Genomic DNA, 23,933 nt, shown 5'->3' with positions numbered 1-23,933 from the left:
TAAATAACCCAATAACCCAACAATCCAACAACAACCCAACTCAACATGAATTTGACCAACCCAAAAATTCAAGTTGATCCAAAAAATCTCCATAGCCTAACCAATTTACACTCCTATCCATTTTAAACTTTTCGAGTATATTCAAACCTACGTCACACATGTACATACCTTTTATTTAGAGGAGAGATCACAAAACTCAAAATTCGATAGAAAAGATGAACAGGGCTCCACTTTCTCATTGTGCTTGGTTGCCATTCTTTGCTATATATATATATATATATATATATATATGGTGCCCTTTATATGTATAATTTATTTATTTATCATGTTTATGTGTTAGGTCATTCCTAAAACCACCCTTTTGCCTCTAATTTATATATAAGAGGAAAGTTCTTTTCTTCACGGAAGAAATGATTCTATTTTTTAGAAACAATATTAAAAGCAACTCATGTCCCTCCAATCTTATTCAACATCTTGAGCAAACGATGCAACAATTAGAGAGAATTTAAAACAAAAACTTACTATATATCAACTTTTTTTTTTTTTTTTTCTGAATTAGCCCAACAAAGCATACACCAAAACAAAAAGGCTACCCTGCAAACCACTCGAGGAGTGAGGATACTCAACTAGAAGCAAATCCAATCCAAAATAAGAATAAGTTAGTATTATATTTATGGTTAATTTTTATAAATATAACAAACCACTAAAATATTTATTACCAGTAAATACTATGAAGTTAATTAGCCATTTTTTAAATATTTTAGGTTTGTCTTTCCATTTTTCTTCTCCCTCTTCTCTACCATTTTTTTCTATCGTCTTTCTTTTTTTCCTTTTCTTTTTTTACGTCGTTGGTCTAAATGATCGTATAAAAAATAGTTAAATATAAAGGTTTCGTGTAAAAAAAAAAACAATCGTTTAGCTAAATTTAAACGATCTTGTACCAAAAAATCTTGAAAAAATAAACGATCCTGTAAACAAATGTAAATGATCATGTACCAAAAGAATCTTGAAAAAAATTCGTTTAGCTCAATCTAAACAATTGTGTACCAAATTAGACTATTGTGTAACCAAATTAAATGATAGAATTGAAAAAAAAATAAGTTGTTTAGATTTGGATAGCCAAATCTAAACGATCGTGTAGCAAAGAATAGTCAAATCTAAACGATCGTGTACCAAATATATTACTAGATTGTTGACGGTGTGGTTGACAAGATATTTTTGGTATTTTTCATTGTGGGCTTGTGAGTTTTTTTCGTTTTTGGAATTGTTCTATACACGGTAAATATTTTGAAACTTTGTTATATTTTTTAAAAGACCCCTATATTTATAAAGTAATTTCATATTCTATTTTTCATCTAACATATTTGATACTATGAAGTCTTATCTCAAACCTAATTGATGAGGAGTGGAGTAGCTTATCTATCTTTTAAAAGAGTGTGAATTCTCTTCGTTTTTCCAATGTGAGATTCTCAACATTACAACTCTACAACTCATACATCAACTTATTAAGCACCGAGGTACATTAACTCCAAACCAAAATAAGAAACCATTTAACCTAGTGGGTCGAATGAACTCTTAAAGCTATAAGGAAACTTATATCTAAAATGGTATACATAATATTATATATGGTAAAAGATCATACATGGAGATTCTAATGCCCTTTACCACGCATAACTCACATTTTAAACATTCTACACAAAATCACATTAAATAAGAATCTTCGAAAAGAATAAAACAATAATCAAAATTAATCGTTCAAAGAAACATAAAAACAAAGACAATTCGTATGATATAATATAAGTTGTCTTCCCCAAGTGTGTTTCTTAAAAAACGGTTGAGAATTGCTCCAAATGATCAACAATAAAATAAACCCTAAAGAGAAATAAGCTTTTATAATATCAAACTCAAAACTACATCTTCAAACAACGCAAGCGTGGGAATAAGTACTTAATATAACCAGTAATTAATTTCCTTAATTATATACCATAACCAATATATAAATTTATAAATAAAAATTTCTACTACAACTAAAATTATGTACACTTATTCCATTTTAAAGTAGAAATATGTTTTCACAACAACAATTTTTGAAATATTACAAATATAACAAAATTTATTAATAATATGGAGTCTATCGTCGATAAACTCTTATTGGTAGTAGACTTAATTATCAATCAAAGTTCATATCAAACAATAAAATTGAAAATATAAAGGGACAATTAATGGTACAATATTAGAATCAGGCTTATCGATAAAACCAAATCTTAGTTAATTCAACTAACATTTGAGTGTATTGATAACATGAAATTTGTTATGTGTTTTTCGTATCTTATTACTCCAATTGTTGTATAACTAAAACAAGATCCATATATGTATATATATACACGTGTATATTGATAAATTGAGGTAGTTTGGGATTACAAAAATTTACTCAAACAAAAAGATGTATGTGTGTGTGTATATATAAATAGGTTTTGATATTATTCCATATAGAAATGAACGAAAAAAAGAAAATTTAAAACAAGTATAAAAAGGAAGAGAGGAGGAAAGTGGTAATTATCATTATGTTATTATTTGAGTTCATCAAAGTGGAAGCTGCGTTCTTCGCCTTTCCCGGCCGGTGGTTGTTGGCTCCTGCCCCGCCGGCGCCGGACCTTCCCCCTTTAGCCTTTAAAACAGTCCAACTCTCCGCCGTCTTATTATTCTCTTCTTTGCCGCGGCCTTCTTTCACTCCAAACCCAAAAGAAAAGAAAAAATTAAATAATTAAGGAACAAATTAATCCATTAATTAATTAGTTATTAGGATTCCTCATCATTCACGGATTTCATAATCTTAAATAACAAAAGTAAATGTTTGAAATAATTTTATTTTAATTTTGCAGAACTTTCTGAAAAAATAAATAAACAAAATAGTTATTGAATGGAACCTTAATTTTAAACCTCTACAAAAAAATTGTTAGTTAGTATCAAAGTCAAGACATATATGATGAAATAAAAAATAATATCAAATTCCATATGTTATTTTTGTATAGTTACATGACATAATGTATTTTTAATTATCGGATTTTGATCATTTTATTTTCTAAAAATCTTATCAAAATTAGTTAAATAATAACTATAATAGAAAAGACACAGTATGTAAATATATTCGATTGATTTATAAAGAAAATATCAACAAAATCCCCCCCTTTATTTTAATAAACAATAATAAACTCATATTAAATATTAATAATTTTAAAAGTTAATAAACCAAAATTATTATAAATATATTAAAAGATTCAAAATATTTGATCAAAATGATATTTTAATCAAAAAAAGAATATTAATCTTCCATGGAGATAAAGAAGAGTACTCTTTCTATATATTTTCGGACAAAGAGACAACAAGCACGATTTTAAACCATTTGAAATCGTGTAGTTGTAAACAAAACTTAGAAACCAATAAATAAAAAAACAAAAATGAAAAGGAAATAAAGAGGTTTTAAATAAGTATAATCTCACCTAAAAGTAGTTGTTGTTGATGATGGGTTTGAAGAGGAGGGTTGGAAAGAGATTCATATTGAAAAGAATTATTGGAAGCATTAGAAAGGGATGAAATCCAAACAGTTTGAAGAATTAATAAGAGGGAAATTAGGAGGCATGCATATACTCCCATTTTTATGATATGATATGATATTAGCTGGGCACAACCCTAATTCACCAACCCTTTTTCTTCACTAGGGAATAGCCATAGCCATAGCCATAGCTCTCATGTATACTGCCTTATATTATAGAGGGAGCTAAAGCTAGGGTTATGTATAAGTGTTTGGGAAGAATATTTTATGCTTGTATTTTAGTTTTCAATGTAATTAATTAACCAAAATAATAATAATAATAATAATGCTATTAATTAAAAAAGATTATTCTCTCTTTTTTCTCCCTCTAATGAAATGGAACAGCTTTTGAGGGTGTTAGTGGTAGAAAGTATAAATTCCTTTCTTGTTTGTTAACAGTGTGGGATCAGATTGATATATTTTTTATATTCTCCCCTTGTGCTTTTCTGAGTTGTATATGTTTTTTGGTCCTTGGTGTAAAGGAACCCTAACTAGCTAGTGGGTGTTTTCGTCACACTTTTTAATTTATTAGTTTTTTCCCATGTGGGTGGTAATTGTAAACTTAGGGTTTAGGGTTTTTTTTTTTATTTTTTATTTTTTTAATTTTATTTTTAAATTTAATATTAGAGTTCAAATTTAAGAAACTCCAACCAATTACAACTTGATGGGTAAAATTAGCGAGGTTTAATATATGGTATCAAAGTTGAAGTTTTGTTTTCTCAAATTAATACAAAATGATAATCTCACTGATTGTTTTGGATTATATTCAATGCTCTTGAGTTTGTAGTCTTTTTTTTTTATAGTATAATTGAGAATGAGGGAGATTTGAATCATAGACATCTTCGTCCCCAGTACATACAAACATTAGGTGAATTAAAGCCCTTGTTCACATTGAAATCGAATTTGTAGTTTCTACACCCTAAGGGACAGTTTGGGATATAAATTACCTATGACTATAATAACCACATTTTGTTACAGTAAACACTATTTCAAAACTTCAAATTTGTTACAACATTTACTATTTGCTACGGTATTTATTATTTACTACAATTTTTACTATTTTACGTTTATCATCTTTTTATTTTTTGCTAGAGTGTTTACTATTTCCTTATCAAACTAAAATAATCTACACATTAAACACATATTATTATAACCAAAACTAAAATAATCTACTCTCAAACGCAAGCTATTCTAATCAAACTATAATAACCAGGGCTACAGTGACTCACTACTTGCCCCAACCATTCAATAAATATTTGGAATTTGATGACTATCTCTTCGTCCTCGGTATATATATTTAGCTTTATGTAGTTTTGAAGCTAAATACTTTAATTATGTTTGACATTTGAAGATTCCATTTCTTTCTTCTTCAATTTAGGGTTTGACTAGATCTTCTTGACAAAAAATTGTTTATTGATCGATAGTGCGTAGAAATTCCAAATATGCATGATAAAGCAAAGATATGTGGCTCAAAATCTAAGCTTTTAGATTACCTGTCGAGGACATTCAACCTCTCCTAATTGTCTCTTAAGTATACGATAGCCTCTAGATTTAAAACTCATAGAAATACTATATATTTTGAAAGGATTTCAAATTAGCTTACTTTATAATGTATAATCAAGATGTTCTTAATTTTAAGGCTGGTTCCAAGACTTTCTAAAAAAAATGTTTTTAAGATCATTTTCATAATCAAGATATGATGTAAGATTATTATATTCACATTATATTTCTCCCAAGATTGTCACACATTGACTCGAATAATGGTGAATTATATAAACAACGACTTGTGAAGAATAGTATCTTTAAAACTTTAAAAAAGGTTAAGTAATTCTTAGACACGATTATGATTCATAGTTTTCCTATATGAAAATAGGCAAGTTCACATCTATACCTATTACACATAATCTACAAATTATATATAATCCTAAATATATTTGAAAACAAATAAAACATGTGTAGAAAGTTGAATAGACTTGACACATGAATGGAATATGTGTGTATATATAGAATAGTACTGCTAAAGAAAACAATCGGTCATTTTTGTCCAACAAGTTTATTTTATAAATGAAGAAAAAGTTAAAGGTGGAATAAAGGAAAAAGGGTATAATAGAACAATAGCTAAACCACTTATTGAGAGATCCAAGATTTATATATTGTGGGCTATCAAGAATCTGATTCCTATACTTTGTTTGGTCACCATATCTTTCAGTTCAAAACCAAAAATTATTTGTGCCAAAGTATGTGTTCACAATAAATAATTTAAAATCACTATTGGATGTAAAGTTACAAAAGTAAAGTATGTGTTCACAATAAATAATTTAAAATCACTATTGGATGTAAAGTTACAAAAGTAAACTAAGTATGAATGCATCAGTAATTATTTATCAGGAGCATGTAGATTTGCAAATTCATGTAAAATAGTTATTTATAATATTATAGATGCTATGATAGTCTCATTGAATAATTTATTTCTTTTATTTTAATATTGTACTGGTCTTCTATATATTCTCATTAATTATTGTTCGCATGATGTCGATTTCAAAGAAACATGTTTCATAGAGTTGAACTTGTGTTGATTTGATGTGATATGGTTTAATCTCTAGTACTTGATCTTCAGTTGAATGTGTATACTTGATGTATGAACGCGAAGTTGATCATTCGTTAAATGTGTTCACTGTTGTCTTTTGAAGATATTTTTTGGTACCCTCTCTCTCACCTAAACATATAGTTTAAATTATTACAATTCTTTTTACAAGAGTAAGTATGTTAAACCCTAAAAGTTGTTACAATTATTGTCTACCCTCAAACAATAGATAAAAACCACAAATAAAAAGACATAATAATAAAAAAAAAATATTATCGATCCATGGAAGACTCAAGAGACAAATCGAGAGGGATCTTGAAATTGTCAGCATCACACGACCTTTAATACAAAACAAATCCAGAGGGTTCGGAATACATTTTTTAATATTTTATTTTAACAAAAATACTTGAATTGTCGTGCATTTTAAATAATTTTCATCTTCAAAAATTTAAATAAAAACGAGATTTTTTTTTGAAAAGATATGAGTGAAGGGAGCTAGAGAGCAGCCACCCAATCACTAATTTTATTCCATTAAGATGTAACGATATAGATTGTTACAAAGAAGGGCAACAAAAAGCTTTAATGTTAAGGGAGATTGTGGCCTGGCTGTAAAGCTTGAACAAATTGCTTTTTGTGGACCATAAACCAGTGATGGTACAAATGTCTTCCCAAGAGTTCCGAAGGTTTGTTTCTTTATCGAAGAAAATTTGTTTGTTTCTTCCCAACCAAATTGTCCACAGGGTAGCTGTGGCGGCGTTGAAGCTAATGATATTTCTTGCATTGCTTATTTTGATCTTGCACAGGCTGAGGGAAAGATCTTTTGTGTTTGTGCAGGTCATTGGAATGCCCGATATTTGTGCTCCAAAGACGCCATAGGTTTTGTGCTTTGGGGCAGAGGATGAAAAGGTGATCCAAGTCTTCATTTGAGGATTTGCACGAGATGCACCGGCTAGGACTGAGGTAGATGTGCGGATTCTTCTTTTGTATTTGATCCATCATGTTGATTTTCTGATGTAAGATAGACCATATGAAGAACTTACATTTAGGGGGGATGTAAGATTTTCAAAGCGTTTTGAATTCGTTAACTGATGTAGCCCCCCTGTGGTTATGGTTATCTTTGAAAATCATGTCTTTTGCTGATGCAACTGTGAAATGGTCCTTGTCTTGAGAACCCCAATAGGTTTGCTTTGGCCTCTGTCGCTTTGTAAAAGGGGCATTGAGTTTTTTAAGTTTTGCCAATATTGAGCCTCCCTGTCATTGAACGGCCTTCTAGGATAGATATTCCAATCTCCTATGCTTTGATCCCATACCTCTTTAACTGTTGCGTTTTGTAAATTTGAGAGAGCGAAAAGTCTAGGAGCTATATGGGATAGAGGAAGGTTGTTGCACCACTTGCTATGCTAGAAGGAAAGACTAGAACCATCGTTGAGAGCCCATTTGATTTTTGAATCAAACCAAATCTTCCACTTTTTTATATGATGCCATGGGGATTTAGCACTGCTGAACTTACCCACAGTAGGGATATCTCCTTGATGATCTTTCGAATACTTTGCATCAATACATTTTTTCCATAGGGGATTGGGTTCAGTATGGTATCTCCACAACCATTTGCATAGAAGGGCTTTATTTGTGTCCTTTAATTTAGTTATTCCCAATCCGCTCCACTCTTTTGGTGATGTGCAAGTATTCCAGTTAATAAGGTTAGAGCTCTGTCTTTCTTGGTTGCCTTTCCAGAGGAAGTCTCTCCAAAGTTTCTCTATTTCTTTATAAACTGAGGCAAGAGCTCTAAAGGTGGATAGTTGGTATGTGGGTAGACTAGTTAGAGAGGATTTGATGAGAGTAAGTCTACCTCCTTTTGATATTTGGTTGTACCTCAAACTATTTAGTTTTTTGTGAACACTCTCAATAGTTTGTTTCCAGAAAGACTTTGAGTTAGGATTGCCACCTAAAGGAACTCCCAGATAGTTCACAGGAAGGAATTGGGTAGTGAAACCTAGCTTATTGGAAATGTAAGTTGTTCTATTTGCAGGGATGTTTACTGGACTAATTATGGACTTTGAGTGGTTGAATTTAAGTCCAGATGCTTTTTCAAAGAGAGAGAGAGGGCCATTTGAAGGTTGTCAATGTAGGTATCGTTGTCCTCCAGAAAAATTAAGATGTCGTCTGCAAATAGAAGGTGGGAGATATGGCAGCTGTTATTGAAAGTAACTCCTTTTATTGCTCCTCTAGCCTCAAGGTGCAGCAGCAGTCTGCTAAGGTAATCCATGGCCAGAACAAAAATGAAAGGGGATAGAGGGTCACCCTGTCTAATGCCTCTGCGAGCTAGCTTTAAATCTGCCTTTCGGATTGCCATTGATGAGGATTGAGTAATGCACATTGCTTATGCAAGCTTTTATCCAACTTCTCCACTTGTCAGGGAAGTTCTTCTTTTCAAGGATGAAATCAATGAATCTCCAACTGATTTTATCAAAAGTTTTCTCTAAGTCTAACTTGAGGACAAAGCCTTTCGTTTTCTTATTCTTCCACTAGTCAATAGCTTCATTTGCAATGAGGATTGCATCACTGATTTGTCTTCCCTTGACAAAAGCCATTTGATTTTCAACAATAGTTTCAGTGAGGGTAAGTTTGAGTCTATTTGCAAGTGATTTTGCCATTATCTTGTATAGGGAAGTGGTTAAACTGATAGGCCTGTAGTCGGATGGGAGAGCACACTTTTCCTTTTTGCTGATAAGAGCAATATAGGTGTTGTTGACAATACCTTTATTGTAAAAATCCTGAAAGACTCTTGATAAGTCTCTCTTAGTCTATTTGCATTGTAAATGGAGCAGGGATGAAATTGGCTTCAAATCTAGGTTATCAATGAGGAACTCCTCCTTGTGCTTTTTGGAGAATGTGTTTTGGTAGTAGGATTGGAAGACATATGTGATGGCCTTTTTTGTGTGTACCAGGCTTCCATTTATGTCACAAATAGAGTTGATCATGTTTTTTCTTTAATTGATAGTACACACACTCTATGAAAATATGCACTATGTTCATCCCCTAGGAGGTTCCACTTCTGTCTTGATTTTTGGTACTAATTCTGCACTTGTTTTGTTTCAATGCTCAACAAGTCGGATTTGAGGGAGATTCTTTTCATGTGATGAGCTTCAGAGAGTAGACCTTGGAATTCCAACTTGTCAATTAATTCAATTTCTACCGTGAGAAGTTTTTTGTTTGCCTCAATTTCTACCGTCTTGACATTAGAATTAGTCAAGACGGGAAAATTAGTAAAAAGTCAAAAAGTTGACTTTTGACTAAGAAAAGTCAAAGTTTGACTTTGACTTAAGTTGGTCAAATGACCAAAATGCCCTTTGACTAATTACTATATTAATTAACGTTAATGGGAAATGTGGCAGCCGATTATGAATTGAAGGCCACTAAATTCATTAAAGATTTAATGAATTGATTAGGTGTTGATTAGATATGAAATAATTTAAATGCAATTTACATGTAAAATTCATATAAAACTTCTCATTACCGAATGAGAAATGGATGAGTTTTTTACTCTAAAAAAACACTTAAACGATTGACTTCCATCTCTCTCAAAATTCTCTTCACATAGTCGAGTCCCACAACTCAGTCCATGGTCCTGAGCGTAGTAGGTCAGCTTGGTGGTTGTCCTTGCTCGTGATTTTCAAAAAGAGAAGAAACTTTGGATCAGAAAAGAAGTTGAGAACTACAAAGGTAAGTTCATCGTTTACCTTTCTCTCTCTTCGTTTAGGTCCATCGCATGGTAGTAGCATGTTAACTTCTAAATCATTTAGATGCATATAGAGTAAAGCATGATCTTTATCTTCCGCTGCAACATGTCTTTTGTTTGTTTTGTCCTTCACTTGCCATTCTTTAATGTGCTTTGACAGCGCTTTGAGGCTTTGTATAAAGGCATAGCCAGGGTAACCTTCTTGCTTAGAATTGATCCACCAGCCTTGTAGGTTTTTCTTGAAATCTTCGTCTTGTAAGGAGTTGTCATAAAGTCTGAAAGGGCAGGGGCCCCATGTAATATGTGGAGTTTCCAGAACAATTGGAAAATGATTCGAGACAACTCTCTGAAGTGTTCTTAAAGAGTGAATATTGAAAAGGTTTTCCCAGCCTTTTGTGTAAAAGAAGCGATCCAGACGGGAAAAAGTAGGGCTGATTCTGAGGTTAGACCAAGTAAAATTGTTGTTTGTTAAGGGTGGATCAATGAGTTCATTTGTTTGAATAAAGTCATTGAAGAAGACCATATTCTTGGTTGTCCAAGTTCTTTGCATTTGTTTCAGTTTCCCATCTAAAGATGTTGAAATCGCCAGCTAATAACCAATTGGGGAGACAATGTTGTTGTAGGAGGGTGAGTTCATTCCAAAAAATTGATCTATCAATGCTTTTTGAGGGCCCATACACAGAGGTTAGCCACCATTGGTCTGTTGAGTTGGAAAAGTTGATTGAAATAGAGTGAAGACCCAATTTGGTGTTGATAACTTTGTATTTGAAGTCATTCCATATGACAATGATACCCCATGAAGAGCCAATTGAAGGAAGGAAGAGCCACTTTATTCCTTTCTTACTCCATAAAGTTTGCGCATTGAATAATTGCATATTGCTGATTTTAGATTCAGTTAGGATAACTACATCAGGGTCATAGAAGGAAATTAGATATTTTATTGATGCTCTTTTTGAGGGGGAGCCTAGCCCTCTAATGTTCCAACTAAGAACCTTCATGTGTTACCCATTTCCCCTAAAGGCCCATGGCCTGATACAAGCAAATTTTGATCAATTAACACTAGAGGATTTGTAGATGAACTAGGAGCTTCTGAAGCATATTTTGGAGACAATTTAAGCTCGTTATCTCTTAGCCAATTCACCAATTTCAACTTGAAAGCCTTGTCTTCATCTTGATCATTATCTGTGCTTGTGGTTTTTGGTATTTCAATAGTGAGATTGTTGTTGGAGCTGTCAACTTGTGGAAGTGGTCTTTCTTTACTAGCTTTCATTTGACTGGCCTTATAGTGATTCACCTCTTCTAGTTCTGTCATGTTATTGTTGATTGCATCTATTGTTTGATTGTTTTCTATTTTGTGTTGGGGATCTAAAGGGGAGATGGCTCCCGTGTCAATCATTAGATGCAGTGGCTTGTTTTCGTCTTCACTTACTTTTGAGATATTCAAATTGTCTTCATTTAAGGCTTGAGAATCCTTCTTTATTCTCTAATAACTCTTCATTTTGGGTTTCCTTCGGTAACTATCTTTAGAAACGGATTCCTCATTAATGGCCGAGATTTCCACAGATTTTCTTTCGAGATTTTTATTCAAATCTGAGTTGAAGGAGGTGTTGCATCCAGGGGACAAAAAGGAGACTTTTCTCTTGGAGATTCTTTTTGATTTTTTGGAGTGATGACTGGGATCCTGATCATTAATGACTAGGATAGCCTTTCAATTTTTGTTCAAGAGGATTATATTCTGAATCTGATGAAGTGTCATTCTTGGCCTTTGTGGGATTTGAGTATGAATGCTTGTCAGAGTTGTTATGGTGGTGGCTGCCGAACTATTTGGATGATTTCGGTGGGATTGCTTGGAAGCCATTGTATGTGTATGCCTCAGCCAGGGGATTGTGTTCATCAAATTCTTCTGTAGCTTTTGTTTTGAAGGACCCGTGTACTCTGAAACTTCTTTCAACCAACCATCTAGCTTCAGGATGTTGAACAGTGTTGATTATGAAATTATCTCTAAATTCATCCGAGATCACAATATTGGCTGGTACAAAGCCTGTGTAATTGTATCTAACCTTGATCTTTGCATCAATCAATTTTTCTTGCTCCAAGGTTTCTTTGGCTACTGCAAGGAAGCCTCCACATGTCATTCCAATATAGTGGAAGGTGTTGTAATTTCAAAGATGAAGAGAGATGCCTCTGAACTGTAACCAACCGCCATAACTAGGAATGACAGAATGGAAAGAGTGTGTGTTTGTGTTCCAACTTTCGAATTTGACTTGGTAGTTACCAACTGTGGACCATCCATTTGCATTTTTGTTACTACATAAAAGCTTAGCATGTTCTGGAGCGAGGAAAAGAATGGCTTTGTCAACTTGAAATGGCTTGTAAGAGAATTCGATTTCAGATTGCTTTTTAAGGGAGAACATGATTCGACTCCAATCGTCGTGTAAACATCTTCTGGTGATGATAACATTACTATCAAATGAATTCCCGGATAGAGAAAAGGCCAAATGGTTGTAGTTTGAACTTCTTTTGTTTGAGCTGCCTTCAGATGATGATTTGTATCTCTTTCTGTTGTCGTCATCACTGCCTTTTGATAAGGCCTTAGCGTATGATTTTTTAGTCGAGTCTGAGTTTGATGATGAGGAGGAGTAACGTGGAATGTACTCCTTTTTTATTTCAGAGCGAAGTCTTTTAGAAGGAGTGTCATTTCTGAAAGAAATGAGGGCTATGAAAGATTTCCACCCAAATTTGTCTGGCCCCTTGGATACTAGAATGCTTCATTTCCTTCCTTTGCTATCAATTCTAAAGATTTTTGCTGTGATACCTGTTTTACTTTTGTTTTTTGTCTTTCTTACCCACATGCAATTGTCTTCTTGTCTTCTTTCAGTGAAAAAGTGCTTTGTTGTTGAGGTGTCTAGTAGTGTTTTGAAGCAACTTCTAATCCAGTCCAGCGTGTTAGGGGTGATGTTCATTGAGAAGGACTTGTGGTGGCACACCTCGGTCAACCACATTTGGATGAAGCTTGTTTTACTATCCAAAGATAGTATGAACTCTTTTTGCTCGATTTGGACAGATTTTGGGAGTTGTTTAAGAAAAGCCATGGAACCAGAAGGTAACAAAAGTAAAAAGAGTAACTGAGAGGGAGTTGAGTGGTACCTTTTTGAAAAGTGACTGCTTACTTAAAAAGGAAGGGGAGTGACTTGGAATTGAATGGATCAGGGGATGTTAGGTGAAGAAATGAAGTTTGCAATGATAGCTAGTGTAAGAGATTAGTGATCGGCGGCGGAAGTGACTTTGAAGAGCACCAAGTGGTAGTATCTTCAATGCACTTTCAGTTGATAAGCCTTTGTGAGCTCCAGGTGTTGCTTGTGTTGCAAAGAGAGCTTGTTAAGAGAAAAAGTTACTGTAGCAAAAGCCATCTTCTCTCCTCTTCATTCAAATTAAAAAAAAAAACGAGATTTTTAAATTTTTTTAAACCAATTAAAATATACTTTAAATTCTTTCGAAAACATTTATAATTGGGGTCTTTTCATTAATATAACAAAGCGGCAAATTATTTACACTCTATTGAACAATTTCAAAAACGGAAAAAGTCCACAGGTCCACAATGTAAAATACTGAAAATACCCTAATAAACGCCCGATTAATCGTCCGCGCGTGCCCGATTAATGTTATTAATTGATTATTAGACGCCATTCTGTAGAATAATATATAATTGATACACTATCTTATAAATTAACAAATATATAAACGATAAAAAAAAATAAACGTTAAACAATAAAGAAAGACTTTAGATATAAACGATCGTGTAGATTATCTTTAACGATTATCTCATATGTGTGTCTGATCATGTATGAAAGTATAAACGATCAAATGCGATCATCATATACATGATCTTGTACATTACCATATATATAAACGATAAGGTAATAAACAGTAAAAGATGGCGAAAAAGTTTAGATGTAGACGATCATGTAGAGTAGCTTCAACGATCCTATGTGTAAGTATAAACGATCATTTAGAGAAACTAGCTCCAATAACTCATAATTAAAAAAATACCATTAAAACCAAGGGCTATAAAAAGGTGAAGGAACTTGCTCAGACTTTTCATCTTCTTTACAATCCTTTATCTTTCTTCACTACTTTTTCGTCGTTTTTTTTTCTTCGTCAATCATTTATATCCTTGTAACTACTTCAACAAAACTACAGAAGATCTTCTTCGTCAATCGTTCTTCACCTTCGATTGTTCGAGAATTTGTTTTCAACATTAATCTATATTTTGTTTCCACAACCAAATCTATCTCCATCATCTATCTCTATCTATCATGATCTGTCTCGCATACAAAGAGGTCTGAATCTATATTCATTTCAACCTATCTCTATCTACCACGATTTATCTCGCATTCAAAGAGGTTTGAACCTATATTCATTTCGATCTATCTCTATCAATCACAATCTATCCCACATATAAGGACATCCGAGTCTATATTCATTCTATATATTTCATTGAATAATTTATATTAATTTTTTTTATAAATAGATGGTGAGCAAGAAGCAACAAGCATCAAGTAACAAATCAATAAAGTCTAAAGTAAAGATAGAAGAAAGAAAAATTAAGAAAGAAAAAGAAATAAAGGTAACAAACTAGAATGTGAATATCTGTCTGTATAGTATTGTATATTTGTGTATCTTTGTCTGAATAGCGCTTTGTATTTGTAAATTTGTTAAAACTAGCCCTTGTTTGAAACATACTATTTATTATATCTTTCAACAAGTGAAACACTATCCAAATGACATTATTATGGAAGATGAACAGAAAAATCTTAGAATTACTGTATACTATAGTTTAGAAACACTATATCGGATCAAGTCGAAAATAAACCAAAGAATTCTTTCTCGAGTTTTGATGAACAAGAATTCTTTCTCGAGTTTTGATGAACAACCCTTTTGGCCAGTTCCTTAACATTAAAATGGCCAAAATACCAACACAATTACTGAATTTTCTATAAAGAAAGTAATACCGTACAAAAAAAAAAAAAACTAATGTCTTTTCCTTCAACTTTTATGGACATATAGCATAATTTGGGCTAAAAGAATTTTGTTTCGTGATTGAATTAAAAGGTCACAAATTCTCAGAGTTAATGTAACGACCCGAACTTTTAAACTAAGTTAAGGTCATTACTCAAAAGATAAACATCAAAAGACACTTTTTTTAAAAGAGGATAACTAAAATCTTTATAAAATTAATATCAAGACATTCACAAAAACATAAGATTATCAAAATTAACAAAAATAATTTGAAAATGCGACCTGCGGGTTCTAACAATTTTAAAAAACAAAAAACAAATAAATAGGATAAAATATTCAAGTATAATGGTTAAAATTTAAAAATATTGGAAGACATATAAATGAGTGCGGAAGCTGAACTATGTCCCCATATGGCATGCCACGGATCCCTCGCTGTCGCTCGCCAGCTTCTTAAGTTCTTTACCTTAGCCTGAAATATTAAACATAGGAAAGAGTGAGTATATAAATATACTCAGTAAGGGACCCACTACTAGTCCCGCTAGGTAATCTGTTAACTTTCCGTTAGAAATATAATCATAACGTTGTGTGTCTAATGGAGCACACCTAAGTGAGTGAGACCGTACGAACACCCCTAAATCGTGCAAGTGATTCTGTAGGAACACCCCTAGTCGTGCGAGTGATCGCATGTACACACTCCATAAACATATATGTAATACGTAGGTACACCCTTAAACGTGCGAGTGGTCCCGTTGGAACATCCCTAGTTGTGCGAATGACCCCGTATACACAATATAATTGTCCCTTAACCGTGTATGTGATCTGTAGGTACACCCCTAGTCGTACGAGTGACCCCATAGATAGGACCACAATACAGGTGGGGTAAAAAGCTTAACATACAAAGTTAACAGACACACCACAATCCAAAGCATGTAACATCATCATAAACATCATAACATGACATGAATATTAATCATAACGTCCTTATTCATGTGATTAATATATCATGTATCATAAACATCATAAACATACCAGTCATCATCGTCATTAATAAAATCAGTCATCATTATCAATTATAATACCAATCATCATCAACACAATATCAATCATCATCTATAGCATCGCATTATGCATCTTAGCTACCATCAATGCATAATCGTAAATACATGCAGTCTCTTAAATTCAGTTCGAAGGTCTAGTAGTAGAATCTCTTACCTGGAGATTATCTAAATATTTCTTTGCTGACAGTAATCTCCCAATTAAAGCAGATCCAAACTTAACCAAATGGAGGTTGAAAAATTGTCTAAACCTTGATGAGAAAATTCATCGATTCTTCAAGCCTTGCCAAAAGGACCAATCATAACTAAAATTGGTAAAGCGACGGCGACAGAAGGTTATCTTAGTGAAGAAGATGAAGAACCTTTCTCTTTTTCCTTTTCTTTTTAACTTGAGCATTCCAATTCTATTTATAAACCCAAATAATAACAATAATATTTATTATTATTATTTCCTTTTCCTTTTAGGATATATATAATACCAAAATATACATATATCTTTATTCCAATTATCTTTTCCCAAAATAATTAATTGTCTTCTACAATAATTAATTATTATTTCTCTTTTTCCAAAATAATTAATTATCTTCCACAATAATTAATTATTATTTATTTTCCTCTAAAATAATTAATTATCTTCAACAATAATTAATTATTATTTATCTTTCTTCCAAATAATTAATTATCTTCCACAATAATGAATTATTATTTATCTTTCTTCCAAAAAAATAATTAATTATCTTCCACAATAATTAATTATTATTTATCTTTCTCGAAAATAAATATCCTTTTATAAATAATTATATTTACCCAAAATATAATTATTTTCCTTTTTCTCCCTTAAAAATATCTTTTCTCTAAAATCAAATTATCATTTCCTTAAATAATTATATTTCAACAAATATAATTATCTTTTCCTTTCCCATATTAATTATATATATATTTCCACATATACATATAATTATCAAATCTCCAACAAAATTTCCACTCTACAAATTAATTAAATAACATCTATAATTATTTAATTTAACTTCAACAACACTAAAAGTCCATAACTTTACTTAATCCTCTTAACCTACCATTTAATCAAAATCTCAACAAACAACACATGTCAAAACCTCAACAAACAACACATGTCAAAACCTCTAAATTAATTAAATATTCATCCAACAAATATTTAATTAATTTCAATTCCCACAAAATCAAATAATTCTTATTAAATGAATTCAAAATAACCCCCCAATAAATTAAATCTAATTAAACAAAAATAGGATAATTAACTCCAAAATTATCTTATTTTTTCGGGGTGTTACAGTTAAATCTAGGAGAAAGAAAAGAAAATGGTCTGAAAAATGCCATTTTCTGTCATGACGACTTTATAACAATAAGAGATATCGAAAGAACTTTCAAACCATGCATAACGAGGAAGACTCATCGAAAGAAAAACTAGTTAACCTCTATATCTTAGAAGTGTTTTTAATTCCCAAGTAACAACACAACAACATAAATATCCAACATCTAGACATATTTGATCATGAAGAAACCTTCAAAGACTATCCATGGGAAAAGTTATCATACATCATAACATATCAATTCTTGAAAAAAGCATCCTACAATGACAAGGATGTTACACCTTCAAGGATTTCCCCTAGCTTTAGTCTATTGGGCTTTTGAGACAATACCAAGACTTTTCAATTTAAATGTTGGGTTTGGAAGAAAGCTTGCAATTGAAGGGCCAACAATTGTGACATGGGAATGTTTGGAAACAAGTGACTGAAGGACTCTAAACATCGACATTTTTTAATCTGAAAATGTAAGTAAATTTAGAGTATGCTTTATATATGTCTATCTAGATAGACAATGAAAGATTTCTATATATGTCTATATGGAATAGATGATGATATAAATCTATCACTGTTTATCAATACGTTTGCTACTTTTTCGCTAATAATCTAATATCATTTTATTTGTAGTTCTCTATCACACCACTAGACTTAACAGAAGAAGAGTCTCAAATAATTTTGAAATATTTCAAAGACATTGAGAACCAGAATCGAAAAGAAAAGGTAGAGCAATAGAAAAAAAGAGAGAGAAAGAAATGAAAAAAAAACATAGAAACAAACAAAATCTTAAATGAAATAAGAGAAATCAGAAAAAATAAAATAAAAAATAGAAATAGAACAAATATTGTTAAGACAAGGAATAAAAGAAATAAAAAGCATGTTGACAATGGTTATGAGAAGCTTGAATGTTCCACCACCATCAGCTAAACTTCAACAACAACAAAATGAGAAAGAAAGTGCATATACAAAAGTCGTAGAGAAAAATAGACCACCTACTTATAGCCTTGGCCTTCTTGATGAAGATGAAGAAGTTGATACAATGGTGAAGTATGCAACAACACATTACTCTACGGTTAATGCTTTATTCATTATCTACTCATTTGTTTTGTTTAATATTGCTTAATTTCCAAATAGAAGATAATTATGTTGTTTCTTTCTCTATACAGGAAACTGTCATTTTGGAAACACAAAGTAGTTTGGAAACAATAACAACTATAGATTTAGAAACACCAAAAACACAAATATTATCGTAGGTTAATTCTTTTCCAAACAATAAATATAATTTATATCATATAGAGACAAAGATAGGAGTCTAACTCTGTCTAGATGTGACAGTAAAAGATAGCTTTCTTCATGATGTCTTCTGAACATTCTTACTTTATATACTTGCAGATAGATGAAGAAGAAGAAAACAACGGAATCATAAATTTATAAGCACAAAAAACACAAGTATTGACACAAGTTTTAATTTGTTTAATATACAACTGGTTTCACGATTGTTTATTTATGTTAAACGGTCATTTATATATTTTACACAATCATTTGTATATTTCACACGATCGTTCGTTTATTTTACACATGTTTTAATTTCTTTACTAACAACTCATTTCACGATCGCGTATTTATGTTATATGATCGTTTATATATTTTACACAATCGTGTATACATATTTAAACGATCTTTATATTGCACAATGGTTTACATTTTCTTGCACAATCATTTTGACAACACATTCTCTTTTTACGTTCAGACAATTGAAGTTGAAGATGGACAAAAAGAAGAAGAAGCTGAAAATGAACATGAAGATAATCAAACATCAGATGAAATTGATAAAGAAGAAAATAGAAGGTAGGAAGCAAAACAAAATAAAGCCAGATTCAATTGAAAAATATCGTAATCGTTGAAGAAAAGAAAATATAAAAACAAGATGACAAAGTCAAAAGGGAAGAAAATAAAAAGTTACAGCAAAAGGAAAACAAAAGTTGATTAAAGATGATGATATTGATAATAATAAAACTGAAGAAGAAATTGACACCGATAATAGTGAAGAACATGCAACACAACTGGAAACAAAAGGAAACAAAACAAAAATTAAAGAAAAGCAAAAAGAAAATAATGGTGGTGACAAAAAAAAGACAAGTTTAAAAAATGATATGGAGACAACCAATCTCAACATAAGAAGAAAACTACAAGAAAAACAAAAGAAGATTATTAACTCAAGAATACATTGATTCCGCTCCATCCTTTGACCTAAAAATTTCTCAATATTTTTTAGATGATTTATAGTGTTAGTAAAGCTTCAAATCTTTAAATTTACGTTTTGATTTTTTTTTTATTTTATACTCGAGTAATTTATATTCCACTTCACTCTTTATATCCTACACTATCATGTAAAACGTATAATATGATCAATTACATTTATTACCAAGATCGTTTATATTCAACAACACTATTGTTTAAACGTATAAGTAAACCATACTACACAGTTGTTTAAATAATATCTTTCATAATCGCGTAACTTGTATAGCAGCATCGTTGATATGTAAAATGTATAACAACATCCTGTAAATAATATTCTACACGATCGTCTAATTGTACAACATGATCGTTTAACATTATATCCTTTTGCAATCATGTAAAATGTATTACAACGCCGTTTACATGTAAAATATATAACAACATTGTTTACGTATAACATGTAATTAATGAATATACAACAGTACTGTTGGTTAAAAATTAGTGATCATTTACATCTATCATCTAATTAATGAATGTGATTTCAGTTATAAAATTAGAGGATTAAGGCCACGGGGCGACCATGTGTAAAATTTAGAGTTTGTGGGTGAAAATTGTCAATACGTGTGTTGTAGATTCTCAACTTTTCGCTTCAAACTTTTTCTCTCAAACTTTTCCTCTTTTTGACGAAATAAAAGTCAAAATGTTTTAAAATGCTGCTATTTGGACAAAGAACGATAAGATCAAGAAAAAAAGGAAACGATGTGCAAGGTCCTTCAAAAAATGTCTACAAAAGTCTATGATATGCTCTTAATAACTTCCTAGATTCAGAAACATATTTAAACCCAAGTTGGAAGATGACATGATTCACAAAGGAAGATAACGTCGGTATTTCATGCATGATTTTCATGAAGTTGTCTAGCCTTTAAAGCTGTACAAACATTACAAACATCGACGAAGGCCTTTTTGAAGCCTTTGAGTTTCTTGAGAAGAGAAAGAATGCCAAAATGTTTATTACAATTAATGAAAACTTATAAAGCAGGTGGTTGAGGACAAATTTTTGCAAAAATAATATAGATGGCGATACAATTGCATTAAACATTTTTCCATTTTCATCACTTTATGTGCATGAACATGTTCTATAAAATTTACATACAATGGAAACATGTAATAACATTTATAATTAATGTATAACAACTTTACAGAATTTTCTATTTTATACTCGTTAATCATTTACACTTATGATTAACAGACCAATCGTTTAGACGTTATATAACGATCGTTTACATTTAATGATAACATCGTTTGGATATACTCAAATATCGTTTTAACATAAATGCACGATCGCTTAATAAATATTTCAATTATGAAAAACATATAAAAAGGATCATTTAGATTCACTAGCACGATCGTGTAGGTTTAATAACACGATCGTTTACATGTAAATCAACGATAGTTTAAATTTTATTATCGATTGTTTATTTGCATGTTTTTAATCGATCGTTTACCCTTATCATGCAATTAGAGAAAGTTATTTCAGTTAAAAGATTAAGGCCACGTGGAGACAATGAGAAAAGTTTGATACTTTATTATTAGATCATTTATTAGCCTTTATTTAAATTTGTAGTTTTGAATTAACTACGAGATCGTTTACGTCTGTCGTAGTGACGATTTAAATTATTAGCAGCACGATCGTTTAAAGCCACGTGCAGACCATGTTAATAGTTTACATGTTGTAAATAATCAATTAATTTCTATTTATTAGCCTTATAGAAAAACTCTTCATTTTTGGATCCTTCATCTTCTTTTTAAACCCGTTTTGTCAAACCATTAGGTTTAACGTTTCCAAAGTTTTCCTCTCGAACATTTCCCTCTCTTAAAATGTGTGTCAAGATGCTGCTATTTCAACCAAGAACAATGGCATCGAAAAGAAGATGGAAAAAGCGTGCAAGATGCAGATGGAAAGGAATAGAGGGTAGGTCCGAAAAAGTCTATAAAAGACTATGATAAGCTCTTACGTACCTCTTGAGCTTAAATCCTCTTCCAATGAGTTACAAGCTTCCAGAGCCAGATGGAAATGGATTGAAAGTTGAATATGGATTTGACAAATAACAAGTAAACTTTCTTGCATGGTGCGATGTATGGACATATTTTATTCTGTAACATTTACATACAAATGGAAAGTTGGTTCAAGGAAGACAGATAACATTTACATGTACAAACGTTTACAATCAATGTATAAGAACTTTTCATAACTTTTTTGTTTTATACTTGCTAAAAATTTACATTTAATTGTTTTGCATTAACTACGAGATCGTTTAAATTGTATAAAATCATAGCTTAAATGTTATAAAATGATCATTTAATATAATTAACATTAACGAGTAAATATTGTTAAATGGCCGTTTGAAAAAATTAACATTATAGCTTGAATGTTGTAAACGATCGTTTAAAATAATTAACTTTTTTTGTTTCGTTGTTATTAATCGATCGTTCAATCAAATTTATAATTTTGAAGATCGATTATACTTTGAAAATCGTTTGGATTTATTATCAAATCGTTTAGTCACATAAAGGATATAGAGTACTACAAGATCGTTTATGACTAACAACCTAATCATTTATAGTTTATTTTGTAATATCAAGTTCGTTTAGACGTACTCAAAGATGGTTTGAAATAAGTACACAATCATTTAGCATATTACCATCACGTAAAACGAATAACAGGATCATTTAAATAAACTAGCACGATCGTGTAGGTTTAACAAAACGATTATTTACATTTAAATCAGATATCGTTTTGATTACAGTACCGTTTAGATTATTGCATGATCTTAACCAATCATTTACACCTATCGTGTAATTAAAAAAATGTGATTTCAGTTACAAAATTAGTATATTATGGCCACGTGTTGACTATGTGTATAGTTTTAGGGTTTATGGGTAAAAATAGTCAAAACGCGTGTTGTCAATAATCACTTCGCATTTACTAACCTGTCAGCGAGTACAATGCAAGAAGACGCTTCCTTTTTTGTCCCTTCATCTTCATCTTCCTTTAAAACCCTTCTTAACTTTTCAATTCAAATTTTTTGTCTCAAACTTTTCCTTATTCATTAAAAACCATTAGATGCTGCTATTTGAAGATCGTTTGGGTTTATTATCAAATAATTTAGTCACATAAACAATCGTTTATAGAGTAATACAAGATTGTTTATGACTAACAACCTAATCATTTATAGTTTATTTGTAACAATAAGATCGTTTAGACGAAGCCAACGATCATTTGAAATAAGTACACGATTGTTTAGCATATATTACCATCACGTAAAACATATAACTGGATTATTTAGATAAACTAGCACGATTACGTAGCTTTAACAAAACGATCGTTTGCATCTTCATTTTATAACTGATATCGTTTTGATTACAAAACCATCAAGATTATTGCATGATCTTAAACAATCGTTTATACCTATCGTGTAAATAAAAAAAATGTGATTTCAGTTATAAAATTAGTGTATTATGGTCACGAGGCGACCATGCGTAGAGTTTTAGGGTTTGTGGGTAAAAATGACCAAAACGCGTTTTGTCAATAATCACTTTGCATTTATTAACGTGTCAGCGAGTACAACGCAAAAAGACACTTCATTTTCCGTCACTTCATTTTCATTTAAAACCCTTCTTAAAGACCATTATATTTTAAGTTTCTTAGCTTTTCAATTCAAAATTTGTCTCAAACTTTTCCTGTCAAACTTTTCCTCATTCATTAAAAACCATTAGATGCTGTTATTTGGACAAAAAACTATGAGATCAAGGAGAAAAAGGAAGCGATGTGCAAGGTGCTTGAGAAAGTGCATGTAAAAGACTATGGTATGCTCTTAACTACTTCCTAGATTCCAAACACTCTTCCGGCCCAAATTGAAAGAGTAGTGAATTCTCAAAGGTAGATATCCTTGGTGTTTGGTGCACGGCTCCACCCAGACAAGCTAAAGAAGAAAATCCGACCCTGGATACCCTGAAACTGGAACAGGAATAAGAGATGGAGAGTGAGATTCAACAACTCAAAGAATTGTACACCGTTTGGATATTTCTCTATATTACACTTGTTAAACAATAACATGTGGCAATGTATTGTAAAACAATCGTTTATAATAAAAAATATAAACACTCAATTAGATCAGATCACTTAGTTGTATAGACATTAGTCTATAGAATACAATATGATCGTTTATGATTAACAAACCAATCATTCACACGTTATGTAACGATCGTTTAAGTTTAATGAAAAAATCGTTTAGACCTACTCAAATTTTGTTTTAACATAAATGCACGATCGTTTTACAAATAATTCCATTACGTAAATTGAATA

General features: G+C 31.4%; 1 long non-coding RNA gene across 1 annotated transcript; it reads right to left on the bottom strand.

Annotated features, from left to right (window-relative positions):
- Positions 1-2,372: 2,372 nt before the first annotated feature.
- On the bottom strand, positions 2,373-3,823 carry LOC103502811 (uncharacterized). Its single transcript, XR_540655.3, has 2 exons — positions 3,501-3,823; positions 2,373-2,730 (listed from the first exon to the last, which is right to left on the bottom strand). It is a non-coding gene; the product is annotated as an uncharacterized LOC103502811 (long non-coding RNA).
- Positions 3,824-23,933: the final 20,110 nt, after the last annotated feature.

The sequence above is a fragment of the Cucumis melo genome, chromosome 4 (assembly GCF_025177605.1).
Source record: "Cucumis melo cultivar AY chromosome 4, USDA_Cmelo_AY_1.0, whole genome shotgun sequence".
In the NCBI taxonomy this organism is placed as follows: domain Eukaryota; kingdom Viridiplantae; phylum Streptophyta; class Magnoliopsida; order Cucurbitales; family Cucurbitaceae; genus Cucumis; species Cucumis melo.
The sequence above is the reverse complement of the archived record's forward strand: the minus strand, read 5'-3'. Positions and strand labels throughout refer to the sequence as shown.